General features: G+C 39.2%; 2 long non-coding RNA genes across 3 annotated transcripts in view; one reads left to right on the top strand and one right to left on the bottom strand.

The window, feature by feature from the left end:
* Positions 1-15,170, top strand: part of LOC132012016 (uncharacterized) — a 129,970-nt gene that overhangs the window by 3,733 nt on the left and 111,067 nt on the right. The window lies entirely within an intron of this gene.
* Positions 1-15,170, bottom strand: part of LOC132012017 (uncharacterized) — a 136,017-nt gene that overhangs the window by 62,582 nt on the left and 58,265 nt on the right. For both annotated transcript variants that reach the window (XR_009402504.1, XR_009402505.1), the window contains exon 2: positions 3,774-3,846. This is a non-coding gene — a long non-coding RNA (uncharacterized LOC132012017). The remainder of the gene's footprint in view (positions 1-3,773; positions 3,847-15,170) is intronic.

The following is a 15,170-nucleotide window of genomic DNA, read 5'->3' as shown; positions in this document are numbered from 1 at the left end:
CCTGTACATTCCATTATTGTGCCTGGTGATATCTTTCTCAGTGGAAAAAATTACTTGGGACTTAAATCCAAAAGAAAGATGATTTAAAGAATGTAAAGCTGAATTAAGATGCTACTTTTCCCCAAGACATATTTTATAGTGTTCCATAAGCTGTGCCAACTAAAAGAGGAATATGGTCAAATAATTTTTTTTTATTTTTTTAATTTTTTTATAAACATATAATGTATTATTAGCCCCAGGGGTACAGGTCTGTGAATTGCCAGGTTTACATACTTCACAGCACTCATCACAGCACATACCCTCCCCGATATTCATAACCCCACCACCCTCTCCCTACCAACCCCCCCCCCCCCCGCCCTCCTTAGTTTGTTCTGTGACATTAAGAGTCACTTATGGTTTGTCTCCCTTGCAATCCCATCTTGGTTCATTTATTCTTTTCCTACTCAACCCCCCCACGTTGCATCTCCACTTCCTCATATCAGGGAGATCATATGATAGTTGTCTTTCTCGAATGGTCAAATAATTTTTGTAAATGTAGCATGCTATGTTCCTCCCTGTGAAATTCACAGGGAAAATTTGTATTTGAAAAACTCTGAAAGATCATACTGTAAAGATCTCTTTGATACTACAGAGTATCCCAAACTAATTTGCCATAGACTCTCTCTTCCTTTTTTGGAAAAAAAAAAAAATTGATTTTTATTCTTCAGAGCTGATGTTTTGTAGAACACATTTTTTTAAAATCTCCTCTAATAGAACTTTGGCAGATTAAATCAAGGCAGGGGGAAGACCTGTAAGGCAATCTGCATGTGGCTCTGATTTACCAATTCTTTATCCACATCTTGTGGATAGAATATTAATGGATATCCCATTAGTTCAATCATTCAACAAATATTTAGGCACAGTGTTAAATGTGCCTAAATGCAGTACTGGGTAAATGTATCAGGGCCCCTGACCTTACAGAGCTTACAATCCCATTGCCTAAAAAAGAAAAAGGAAATACAAGGAGCAAACGCAGTATTTGCTATTTCTGACACTCAGTTTATCTGGTTGTTTGTTTTGTTTTCCCTATTCTAAAATGAGGAAAGAGGAAGTGGGGTGGGGGGAGCAGAACACCAGTCTTGAAGTTTACAGTTTGCTCTTTGAATAGAGATATCCCAGATTTGCCTGAGGTCTACTTATGCATCAGCAATTGATCCATGATAATTCACTAGTAATCCAAAGATGGGCTTCTCTTATTTAGAAAGAGGGAAATGGGAAAGAAAAGAAAGCAAGAGAGGAAGGAGGGAATGTAGGAGGGAAAGAAAACAGGGTTTCCTAGTCTTTTCTTCTAGTGTAACTCCTTAGCTGTTGATGTTACTTACCTTCCACACAAGATTTCTTTCCAGTGTCAATTGAAGACTGGTCATTGGTCTGCGTGTCATCATTATTTTTCTGATAATTCAAAGCGTAGCTCTCTAGCACTGTCAGCTCGTGGTAGTAACCATGGGTCCTACCTCTGTTAGGAAATATTTTCTCTAATTAGCTATCCAGGCTTCTCTCTAAGGCTTTGACCTTTATGCTGAAAATTTGTGCCTTCATGTGAGCAGCACATGTCTCCTAAACAAAAGACCAGCCCAGAGGCATGAACATTGCTTGGTTCTCCAGACCTGTCCCATCCCTAGGATACTCATACAGATCAACTGGACACAGTCCAAAAGATATTCCTGAAAATTTCAAGAAAAGCCCCACCTTCTTAGTAGACCATGCCTTCATGTCCCTTTCTCTTGTATGGAAGTGAGTGACTGGCAGGCTAATTCCTATATATACCACTTGAAAAGAAATGTGGTAAAGGTTACCGGCCTTTGGTCCCAGAGATTTGAGAAGAGAAGGGTGCAAAATTGAAGAGAAAAATTTAAAAAGAGAATTAAATTGAAGGAAGAGAAGGAAGACCTTTTGGTGGCTATGGTTTCCTGGCTGTATGTGCTGACATGGATGTGTCCCAGGTGATTCTCTAAGTGGGTCCTGAGCTGAATCCTCTGGAACATTGCAACTTCATTTTGCTTTTTCTCTCCTGCCAGTCCCAGCTTTTCCTTCAATGGGAACAATGTGAGATAAGATCATTATCAGAATACAATGAGGAAAGGATTTAGGAGAGAATTTGGGATTTTCAAATTAAAATTAAGAATTAACGTTAGTCTGTTTTCTTTTTCTAGTTAGTTGGGAATCCATTTTCCAATTCCTTCTCCTTTCTGTCATTTGCCTATTAATAATATGGTAGGCCAGGCAGTGCTTATCCTTTTTATTCCTTTTAATTAACTTTTTAAAATGACGTATGTTTACTTGTATGGATTTCTATTCTCTCTTCTCACCAAATCTGTTCGGCTTATTTTTTATTTACACGCCACTACCCACTGCTGTGAATTAACAATAACAAAAAATCTGCACTCTTCCCTTCCACCTCTTGAACTGGAGAAACAGTTAGCTAATAAGAGGCTAAATGAGCCTTAGAGTATAGAGAAGCTGGAATCCTTAAATTATTTAAATTGAAAAATGGCTGGTTTTACAATCAGAAAAACTCAAGTGGACCATAAGCCCTACTTGATTGTCCCCTCCTTATCTGGATGATCTTGTAATGACAGCTGGAGTTATCTGCCATCAGCATCACTGTCCACAAAAGCTTCTACTCTCTCTGCTCAACTCTTCAGCAGCCCTGGGGAGCTGGAGCTGTTTCAGGGGAGAGGGCCCTGGAGGATTGGAAACTTTATTAAAATGCAAAGCTGTCTCTAGTGACATAAAAGCTCAGTTAAAAGTGATGGATCTAAGACCGCAGAGCCAGAAATGATCGACAGAATGAAAAACTGAGATTTCATATACCGACACCAAAAGGCTAGGGTCAGTGTAAAATAAAAAGCAACATGAAATAAAATAGCAGTGTAATATACAGAGCAAGAGATGGAGGGAAAGGAAAACACCACATTTCACCATGAGTAGTACGACAGAGGTCAGTGTCAGACTGGTCCCTTGCAGAATTTGCCCTCAGGAAGTAGCCCTTTGGCATGGATTGTGGGAAGTTAGGACAGCTGGCTGCTTTGAAAGGTTAAGGAAACACACACACACACACACACACACACACACACACCCAGATATTTCTGATTTTCTCTTGGTGAGCAATTCATTCTCGAACTGTCATCCATGAATTTTCGGAGACTCTTTGTTACTAATAGAATTATTACTACTAATAGACAGTAATAAGAGGCCATCACCCTTTGGCTTGAAATCTGGAAGTGGCCCTTCACTTCATTTGCCAAATAACCATGAGGAATCTAATCTTCTAAATATATTTTAAGTGTATTTGCCCAATTTGATCCATCGTTCTACAAAATAAGGTCTTAAATTTACTTGATACTTTGTCCATTTAACTTTAAGGATTCCATGTTTATTACTCACTAATAAGTTGGAATATTGAAATGAAAATTGAGGCACTAAAATATATAACAATTAAGTAATTTGTTGTAAACCAGGAAAATTAAACACAAGGCTCACTTTCAATTTGAGTATACTAAGCTCTTCATAAATCCCTCTTCCTTTATTTTGCTTCAAAATTACTTATTAGAAAAAAAATCACTCTGAGCACAAAAAGTCATAATTATATTCAAAATACTTGGAGCTCATGAAAACCAAGGTAGTATGTTACCTTTTGTACTTCACAGCTTTGAAAACATTTCTTAAGAAAGATTTTTTAACCATGCCATCACCACCTAATAACTACCAACAACCATTTATTGAGTGCTTACTGTATTTCTCCCCAGCTCTTCTCCCTTTTCCAAGCCTTGTCATCAAACCTAATTTTCACTTCTGCTCAGGATCCTGGAAAAGGAAAAAAAAAGCATTGGCCTCAATTACCCAACTGGTAATTACTCTTTTTATGCAACTAGAAAGTTTGGTTAGCAAATGAAAAGCAAAAACAAAAACAAACAAACAAACAAACAAAAAACGACTAAATGAAGTACCCCATTTCTTCAAATTCAGCAGAAGACATTAAGATTACTGGTTGGATCACAGTTATTCCAAGTATCAGTAGAACACCCGCCCCCAAGTACGTAATACTTTTGTCCTTATTTTTCCTAAAAATATTGTGTTTACACTTGACGTGTTTATAAACCAAATTTTTGTGATGAGAAAAGATTGGCAGAATTACTTAAGATGTTTTTTCCATGTTCAGTTAGGAGATGGCTTAAGATGTGACCTTGTAAACAAGCTTCCTTCTCCAATGTGAAAAAACAAGGTCTTCTCTGTCCCCCAAAAAGAGACAAGGCACCAGAAAACAGAGAGGCCCCTTTGTCCTGCCCTCTCCTCATCCCCATTAGTATGCACTGCTGCAAACTTGAGGCCCAGTGAGGAACTTCTTTGACTTGGGGGTTGGTTTGTGCAAACTCCCAACCTTTGTTCCACAGGGACACTCATGTCAAATGATAGTCCCTCATAGGAACTGTAGGTCCTCCATGTTCTCTCGTTCAGGACAGCGTATTGTAGTGCAAGTGAGTGAAAGCAGTGCTATTATAAGGATAACCCTGAGCTTGCTGGAATTCATTCTTAAATAGGTTGTATAGAAACCCTAGAGCTTTATTACTATTTCACATTTCTTTTTTTTTTTTTTTTTAAGATTTTATTTATTTAACAGAGAGAGAGCACAAGCAGGAATAGCTTCAGGCAGAGGGAGAGGGAAAAGCAGAGTCCCTGCTAATCAAGGAGTCCAATGTGGGGCTCGATCCCAGGACCCCCTGGGATCATGACCTGAGCCGAAGGCAGACGTCCAACCAACTGAGCCACCCAGGTGTCCCTATTTTATGTTTCTTATAACATATTTCAATCACAGCTGATTATGACACACCAGAGATCATGACACTGGGGTTGAAAACTATCTACTTCATCAAATTGGCAATCAAAGTGGCAGAACTAATAGATGATAAGAGATGCTTAGATTCTTGGGGCCAACCCAAGGTCTGAGAGGGTGCTCTGAATCAACTCTGGTTCTTTGGAATCTTTGTGCAAATGACAGGACTAAATGGTACCGCTCTGCCCCTTTCAGCCTGGTGCCCCCCTCGCACCCAATGGGTTCAATAGCCTCAAGTTTATGGGGCAGGGCAGAGTATGTTTACATTAAACTAGGATTTAAATAAGCATAAGAAACCAAATACTGTTAACAACATGAAATTCATTTTATGGGTCATGATGAAATGTTTGTCTTTTTATTGGTTATGTTATTGGCATGTGTCAACTTGGACTTTACATTGAAAACAAAATTGGGGTGCCTGGGTGGCTCAGTCAATTAAGCGTCCGACTCTTCATTTCGGCTTAGGTCATGATCTCAGGGTCCTGGATTCCAGGCCCGAGTCAGGCTCCATGCTCAGCCGGGAATCTGCTTGAGGATTCTCTCTCCCTCTCCTTCTGCCCATTGCCCCACCCACGTGCTTGCTCTCTCTCTCAAATAAACAAGTAAATCTTTTTTAAAAAAATTGTTAAATAAAGAAACAGGCCAATACTGGGGGTGTCTGGCTGGCTCAGTCAGTGGAGTATGTGACTCTTGATATCAGGGTTGTGGGTTTGATCCCCATGTTGTGTAGAGATTGCTTAAAATGAAATCTTAAAAAAAAAAGAAAAGGCCAATAGTGATCCTATATCGCGGACAAGTTAAATCAGAATCTCTGAGAATGGGTCCTAGGTATCAATATTTTAAAGCTCCACAGATAATTCCGATGTGCAACCAAGGTTGAGAACCACTAGTCTAAGGAAGGGAAAAGGGTGGGAGAGGGAGCTCAGTCTAGAGAGAGATGCTAAAATTGTGGTGATACAGTTGTAACTGGTGTTATTTAGATTTGTCAGCCTGGTATTCTGAGAGCTGCTGGGGACACTGGAGATGGGCCTAACACATGTCCAGACAGTAGTCACTCCCTGCCTGTCTCTGTGCATCTGTCCTTGAAGCCTATACCCCTGGGAGTCAAGGACAAGAGAAGTGGTGACTTCTCCACAGCTACAGAATTGTCTCAGAACTGATTCAGTAAAACCTTTCTCTACTTCTCGTTCTCTAGAGGCAGATCAAAGTAGAGAGTTCTGGGCCTACTACAAACTTCCTCAGAATAGACAGATTCAGAGCAGAGTTTAAAAAAAATAATATAAGATGTCTATTGTGAGTAAAGTACTGACTTAATCCTCATTACAACCCCATCAGGCAGGTATTAGATGTGCCTCCATTTTACAGATGAAGATACTGACAAACAGCCACGTAAGAGGGCTGCCCTGAGGTCATACAGCTAATGTATATCTAAGTCTGGACATTTACTCTAAGACAGATGGAAAACTGACCAAGGGTCACCCTCGCTATTCATGGACAGCTGTCTGTGTCAAAAGAATCTTCCATTCATTAGATAGAGAATCAAATTAGTATGCTAATTGTGTTCTTTGCAAGTATGTGTAAGCAAGCATTATACTCACAGACATAGGAAAGAATCTTAGTATTCAGACACCAGTATGGTATGTGTCCTCTTTTGAAACATCATCACTAGTTCTCCTGACCCATTTATGTCCAGTGGAGTTTCTTTGATTGAAAAAAAAAAAAAAGTGTTTGGAGTATGTAAGAGAACACAGCATATACATCTAAGCTCAAGCTCACATGAAACCTTTGGAAACTAGATATGTGTCCTTGTTACAACATTTCTGGAAAATGGAAATCCTCTTGAATTCGTAGTGGTAGGAAAGGAAAAGAAAATTACATTTGGTTTGTTCTTCCTATGAAGCCCTAGAGTGGAATAGTGTCACTGGGATTGACATCAACTCTAAACATCTGGAGCCATCTGTTTCCTATTTTGTAAACTTCTTTCAACCAGAAATTGCTAGCTACCTAAAGAAACAGCCTAAGGTAGGATGAGCCCTCAGCCAGTTTGAAGAACGCCTATCTTCTGTTGACTCATCAAGCATTGCCTTGTCTCTATTACCTTACGTTCTGTTGCTCTAGCTCCTTCTTCTTTAGCCCTTTCCCAGCTTACTTCCACATCTTGTCCCTCTCCCTTTCCCTCTCAGCGACCTTATTCCCTGTCCCTCTACCCTCTGGGCCAAAACCTGCTCTCAGATCCTTCATTCATATGAAGGTAAAGGTGGTTGGTAACAGCTAAAAATAGTTATGATTTCTGGGGTGATAGGCACTTTAACAGAGATCAAATCCTTTAAGCTATAAGGGCAGTGTTCTTGTGACATAATTATAGGCAGTGTTTCTCTGGAGAATGATGATACCTCTCCAGCCTTGCCCCTCCCATGGCTGCCTGCTGTTTTCCTGAAAAGGTCAGTGCCTTTCATGTTTTTATTCCAAGTGCTTGGCATGGTGAACAGCATATTTGGCACTCAGTAATGAAGGAAGCGCTGGAGTGAGGAAAATTCATTGCAACAATAAAGATGCCCTGACACAGATGAAGGGGAAGATGTTGGATTCATTTTGAGACAAAATTCCATAGGAAGAAGCCAGAGAGAGCAATAAGAGGAGATAACCTAGTACCATCATTTGAACTCTCCAAGAAGACCATGTCAGTTTTAAGACACTTCTGAGAATTCCAGCCATCCCTCAGATCTAGAAACCCGGTTTTACGTAGCATCTCTGCTGCATTGCAATTTGTTGTTTTTGAGTTGCACACAAAGTGGGGTAAAGAGTAAATGAGTCATTCCAAAAATATTTGTTAAGCACCTATTATGAACCAGGAATGCTGCTAGCTAGGCACTGTAGAGTTGCTGTCCTCATGAAGCGAACATTCTACCTAAAGAGTCTAATGTGAAAGCATTTATTATGAAGTTCAGGATTTAATCAGAGTCCTATTGAGTGCTGCAAAGGAAGATTGCAGGGTACTAAGAAAGCATGGAATAGAGGGATACGACCTAACACAATAGGTCAGGCAAAACTCCTCAGAGGGAAAAAAAAAAAAAAAGTCAGTTAAGCTTATTCCTGAAGGATGAGTGGGAGTTAGCTGGGCAGAGAATTCATAAAAGGAGTGGACATTCCTAATAAACATTTGATCCTGAGAATAGTCTTTGTTCCATTTCTTGATGTTGCCTGGCTAGAAAACATGTTGAGGTCTTTGAGAGTAGCTACTTATTCAATCAAGGCTCTGAATTCAGACAAAAGAAAATATTGGCGTAAAAAAAAGAATCATTTCCATAGATGTCAACAACTTCACGAAACACACACATGTGTACTGTGATCACACCCATTGCTCTTTTTCTGGGCTCTCACCTGGATTGTTAGCATGAATGCCCAGCGGACATACCCCAGCAGCACTCTTGAGGCCAGCAGCTTTCAAATTCCGAAATGTCCACAGACTAGACTGTCTGTATAGCTCTATCCAGAAACTCCGGGTGGAAGAAAAGGAGTCAGGAAAAAAGGAATGAGTCAAGGAACAGAAAACCTCAGAGAGGGCCTGGTCTATGCTAGCCTGGTCTGTCTGACCATCCCACCCTTCTTTTATTTAATATGGAGCCAATACTTTGTATATCTGCAAAAAAGACATTCCCAAGCTCATCGTGCCATTTTATACATCATCTTCCCTTGCTCCTGTTCTTCAGCTAATGAAATTCTTTTTCCTAAAAACTCAGTTCTGGCATCTTATCCTCTTATCCCACTGTCCCAATCTAATTTAGATATCCCTCCTTTGTGCTCTCATACCATGCTGCGCTTTTATACCTTATCACAGCTATATTATAATAATTGATTTACTTATCTGACATATCTACTTCGTGAGGGAGTAAGTTCCTTAAGGGCAAGACTCATGTTTTAATCATTTTCGTATCCCTAGTCCCTAGAAGAGTACTTAAAAATCCACTGAATGAATTAATGTTCATGCATGATAGTTACTTTTCCTTTCTTAACCTCTGGAGAGATGTAGAGACCTAGATTTTGCATATCTGGTAAATAAGCCTGGATTTGTATGTAGGAAACTTTTGACCCATGCCAGTCTGAAATTCTCCATTTGTAGATAAGCCTGTTGTAGTTACCTTAACTGGGCTGGTCTCTACAGCCTTTCTTTGAAAACATCTTAAGAACTAATAATAACAGGTATACATGGTCCGGCTCACCAGTACATTAGTTAAGAACAAGATTGGTTTTGATATTCAGCACTGAATAAGATAGAACCATAGGCATTTGTCTGATATTTTAGTCAATGCACTTTAAGTAATTTCCATATTTCATATTAGAAATGGCATCATTTTGAAGCTAGAAGCAAGGAAAGTATTAATTGTACCTAGCAGGATATTGCCACATAGTAAGTACTTAAGTATTTATTTAATGAGAAAAGGAAAAGATACATTAAAACATAAATAATTGGATGCATTATGAATACAGCAAATTCACAAGAGCCCTCAAGGCATGAGTTACAATAAGGGACTTATCATTGGCAAAAAATGACAAAGCCATCAAACATATAATATAAAAGTTATTGGAGAAGTGCCTGGGTGGCTTAGTCAGTTAAGGGTCCAACTCTTGATTTCAGCTCAGGTCATGATCTCAGAGTCATGAGATCAAGTCCACGGCAGGCTCTGTGCTCAAAGGAGAGTCTGTTGAGATTCTCTTGTTCCTTCTCTCTGTGCCCTTACCCCAACTCGCGTGCTTTCGCTCACTCACTGTCTCTCTCAAATAAATAAATAAAATCTTTAAAAAATTGTTTAAAAATAGAAGCTATTGGAAGATCACACCTTCCAACCAAACAAGATCCAAATATCATTCAAATAATGAAAAAAAAAAAAAAAGGCTAACCTGGAGAAGGCAAGTGTTTGATATATGAGGAGAATGTATTCTAAGCTCAAGAGAAATCCCCATACAAGCCAATCTTTCTTCTCATCCCTCCCTGCCACATACAACTACCACCCCCACATGCACAGGTCGTGAGTGTCTTATCTCCTTGTTTTCCTGAAATAATCTGATTTGAAAAAGAAGATGTTTAGAGATGAGAGTTGGGGAAGAGAAAGTTTCCTTCAGCTGAAATTCTCCTTCCTTTCCTGCCTATGATTCTTCAAGGTAGGCATAATTCATTGCCACCTCCTCTATGAAAGCCTTCTCTGATCTGTGAGAGCCCCCAACTAATTGCCCATTTCCTCTGCTCTCCCTCTACAGCTTACCTCTTCCCCTCCTTTGCAACTTATTCCATGATCTTTTATTGTAGTTGCCTACATCTACCTATACCTGTCCTTCCTCCAGAAAAGGAGCTTTGAAAGAGGGGTTGTTTCTCATTTATCTTCATATCCCAATCTCCCTCTCGAGCTCTTTCTCCATTCCTAACCTCGAGCCTGGGAAAAAGTAGGAATGCGGATAATGTTTGTTGGATGAAGGCAGGGAAGAAGGAAAGAAGAAAAAAAAAAAAGGAAGAAAGTTTATTTCTGGAGAAAAGAGCCTTTGCCTTCTTTCCTCAAAATAATATCTCTTTCTAAAATCAGGGCAGCCCGTTTCCTTTCCCTAGGCGGTAGGGTATGTGCCCTTCAACACCTTAGTTTGGCAAAGAGCCCAAATTCCATCTCCAACCAGCTGAGTCACTTTCAGTTTCTTTATGGTTCATTCATGCTTTTCCCCTTCATTGACACATTAACATTTCATGGTGAGTGGGCCCTGTTCAGCTAGCAGCCCCTCTCAGCCCCCGCACCTCTAAGCTGTCCTCACTTCACTAGTTCCCAATTGCCTGCCTCTCGGGGGGCTCTGTCATTGTCAGCATATAGCTGGAGGAGCTGTTGGTTCGCTGTTGCCATACTTAAGTTTTCATTATTAACAACGCGAGCCAAACTCAGAATGAGAGCCCTCTGCCAGAGGCGATCTTCTCTTACGTGTTCTCCTCAGAAGTACCCTGGTTGTTTTAAGAAAATGAGAGAAAAATAGATAGTGAAAGAACTGGGCAAATCTAATATTTGCTTCATTTGGTATCCTGTCAAAAATCTCTCATTTTTATGTTCCTCAAATACCTGTACAAATCTTACCTCCATGCCTTCTACAACCGGGACTTCTGAAGCATTTCTACTTCGATCTTGTTTTGTACGTCACCTATTTCTACCTTAACCTCGAGACAAGCAATAATCCGTGAACAAATTTTAGTAATTAAAGATCTAACATCTCTAAGCATGGAATACAAGTTTCTGTTTATTGATTTTGAAAAGGAAATTGCATGTGCATGTGTGCGTGCGCACACACATACACGCGCACGTGCGTATTTGTTACAAGCTTAGCATTTCAAGATTTACTTTTGCATCTTGGGCCCTTAGTAGGTGCTCAATAACTCCCTGCTGACACAGTGATTAGTTTTAGTAGCTCCCTGTTATTTCCAGAGACACAGCATTTTCCAGACTTTTCTGATCAACAAATGAAATGTAGCTTTTCTTAAAGCTGTGGAAATAGAATAATTCATATTGCGAGGTTATTTATTACCAGCCAGACCCTCATCTTGCTCTACGGGGCTCTGATAATCACCTATTTCAGAAGCCATTAGCCTTCTGTGTGTTGCAAAGCACTCTTCACCATAACGTGTCTATGCCTTTGTATTCTAGGGGAAGGAATGGTGTGTACTGAAGTAACAGACCTCTGTTGACCAAGTAAGAAAGTCTTTGATGCACAAATAGTACATTTAACTGCTTTTATTTGATAGTGTTGAAATTAAACAGTGTATGGAATCCCTGCCCAGGTATGGAAATATATAAAACCTCTGAGAATATGTACATTAATTCAGATGCTTAAAATTATAGAAACACAGACGGATAAGAAAAATATGCATTGAAAGAATGTAACAATCAGGGCTTAGGCACTTACAGGAGGACAGCAGGAGTTGGATTTAACTTATTGATTTTAGAACCACCATGGAAAAAAAAGGCGAAATATTGCCTTTCCTGTTTTCAGATAATAATGACTGTTGTTGCAAATTATAAAATTTAATTAGCTATATAAATGCCAGAGGAACAAATAGTGTGCTATTGTCTTGATATCTTTCCAGAAATTAGTCTTTTAAAATAAATTTGCCATATTAATCATCTAAAAATATTTTTGATCACTGAATTAATAGTTTGCAGCCTGTTTTCAGGTACTCATTGCCATAGGTGATTGCTTCTTAATTACTACATGGGCTCTTTCTATTCACTCATATTAATTCATGTTTTCTGGCACAGTCCCAAAAGGCAGCCTTGCCCTATATCTTCTAATTACTTCTATAATTGAATTTGCCCACTTTTTCTAACCTATTTTTTAAACTGACTGTGTTTGTTCATGGTTTATTGTGTCTTTTTTGTGTCAGTTCTCTGCAAGCAGAATGTACATTGATTCTTTCCTCATTTCTCATTAATTTTCAAGAGCTTTGCTGCATGTCTGTTTTCTCAGTCTGTCAGACCTATTGCTAAACCAAAAAAAAAAAAAAAAGGACTCTTATTATTAAAGGTTAGGTAAAATAGACTGAAGTTAATTAATTCATTAGTAACTCTGAGCCAATTACTGAAGCCTTCTCTTATTTATATACTTGTTAACAAGACAGAAATGAGAAAGGCCAATTACAGGCACATGTCCTTCAGAAGTTCAGCAAACCCAGAGCTTATGCATTTATTGACACCCCTCCAAAAAATTTTCAGTTTATATATTACGTGGGTGACATTGCATTTAAAAATTATCAGCTAACACTCTATTCCATTCTAGTAATAAATTTTAAAAGATTTTACCCCCATCCATAGAAATCTTTAATAATATGCCTAATATTACTAAATTCTTCTAAAATCATCTCAAGGAGTATTGCTTAGCTTTAGCCATTACAAAAGTAGAAGATATTTGACTTGTTTTCTGATTTTATTATTCTGTACCTTCCAAGCTACTAAGGTTTTGATTCGTGAAATGGTATAATTAATTCGCAGATCTCATATATTAGAACCCTCTAAAGTATGTTTTACCTGATTTTTATTGAATGTGCCCAAACTTTACAATGTGTGGAAAGACAATTTTTCCCCAGACTTTTCCCGGAGACCAACATAAAAACTTTACCTGCCTCATCCCTACACACCGCCTGTACTATACGTACTATATCCATTACCTCCCCTTCCCTGCTTGAGAGATATTTTGTTAAATTAACAGGGCTTTGGAGGGAAGGGGGCCAGTGATTGATTAGTTTCTATACATCTGCATTCTCTACATATGTTGCTGTCAGCGTGGAACCAACAAATCAAGAGTCAATTGACACTAATGTCTCAATAAATTGGTTGTTGGACTGAATTAAAACTGATTTGAGTGCTTGGTTTTGGTTTTGGTTTATTTTTCTTAACCTCACATGGACACAGATTTCCACAGATAAGTGATGCCATAATAATGCCCAACAGTTGAGGTTTTCCTTGGTCCCAAATGTATTTGATTGTAATCGATTATTTCATAGCCTAATAATGACCATCACAGCACCCCAGAATAAGCAGATGATTAGTCCAGGTCCTTGATTATTAGAAGACCAGAGGAAAACAGTTTAAAAATGTGCCGTGTACCTTAGTTGGGAAGCCTTTCTTAATACTTCTCCCATCTGAGGTTAACACCTGCTTGCCTCCGAATTGCCACACTCTCCTATTTATAGCTATCTTATGGAACATTTTACTTTCTACCCTGGATTAGAATGAACTGTATCTTTCTCTCTGCTGTATTATTGCCTAATTGAAGAAATAAGTGACCGACCAGCAGTCAGCCCAGTGTCTGGCAAGTAGTTGGCCCTCAGTGAATATGTGCCAAAAGAATTCAGGATGAGGAATCCATAATTTCTCTTTCACGTGTCCAATGTCTAACCTCCCTCGCTGTCGAGGCTCACTAAAGAATCTCATGCTTGAAATCAGTTAATGTATCTTAATTTTCTGTGGTAACTGCAATAAATTGGTAACAAATGTTCCATTATTAATTCATTATGTAGGCTTCTCTGCTCCAAGATTAAAAATCTATACTAATTTTTCCACAGATGAACTGTTTCTCATTCCTTTAATTACTACATGACTTTTTTTTTTTTTTAATGGCTTTATGGACCTTAAGTTTGTTATTTTGGGCCAAGACCACACAGGCCCTTGTTGGTCTTCAAATTCCGTGTGCGCCATGGTCTCTGTATTTTCAGAAACACCTATGTGAAACACAAATTAGGTTTCTTGGACTCCTTCACTCCTTAACCCATCAGTTCTTCATGTCCCTGCTTCAGTGAAGCTGGTTTTCCTTCAACAAACTTGGGTATATTGTCCTGCCTTTCCTTCATTTGACCCACCCTTCCTTCCTTCCCTTTTTCCTCCTTCCTTCTTTCTTTCCTTCTTTCCTCCTTCTACCCTCTCCCTTCCTCCCTTTCCTTTTCTTTTTTTCTTTCTTCCTCTTTTTTCCTTCTTTTCTTCCTTTTTCCTCTTTATTCTTTGAAATAAGGTGCTTCATAGCTCGATCTTCTAATAACCCCACTTCCTCATGATCTCCCACTGTACCAGCTTTCTTCACAGACACCATCTCATTGGCTTCCTGCAGGCTAAGTATTATGCAGATGAAGAAGCTAAAATTCAGAGAGATTAAGTGGCTTGCCCAAGGCCACACAGCTAGTTACAATTTCAGGTTTTTAATTCTTTACTTGATTTACCTATGAAAACAAAATCCAGAAGGCCCTCTTTTCTTAATTGATTCGTGGAAGGAAATTGCATAATGTCTCCCAAACAGTGTGAGTCAGCTGAAGGACTTTCTCCAGCAATTATATCAGTCATTATAAAAAGGGAAATGTACTGTGCCTACATCATCCTGTGAACATACAGATTCTGATTCAGAGCATCTGAACTTCTAATGCGCTCTCAGGGATCTGGGAGGGAAGTGTGGTGCTGCCTGTCCATAGACCTCACTTGGAGTAGTCAGGTCTGGTGGACAGAGTGAGGTTCGGGAATTGGAGAGACTTGATTCAAGTCCTGGTTCTTCTGTTTACTATGACTCTGTGCAAGCTACTTAGCCCTCGTGAGCCTCAATTTTTTCAACCTTAAAATGAGGGCAATAATATATATCTTACTCCCTGAAAACCAGGGAAATTGACTTTTAGTGAATGGGCCTATTTCTGTCCACACTACTGTCTGATTACAATCTTCCTAAGTTCTCCCTGCACTCAGAGACTTGCAGGAAGCCTCACTGCCTGGTGAATTATGTATAAGTTCCTCCCCCT

The sequence above is a fragment of the Mustela nigripes genome, chromosome 2 (assembly GCF_022355385.1).
Source record: "Mustela nigripes isolate SB6536 chromosome 2, MUSNIG.SB6536, whole genome shotgun sequence".
NCBI classification, from domain to species: Eukaryota; Metazoa; Chordata; class Mammalia; order Carnivora; family Mustelidae; genus Mustela; species Mustela nigripes.
This window is presented reverse-complemented; position numbering and strand designations above follow the sequence as displayed.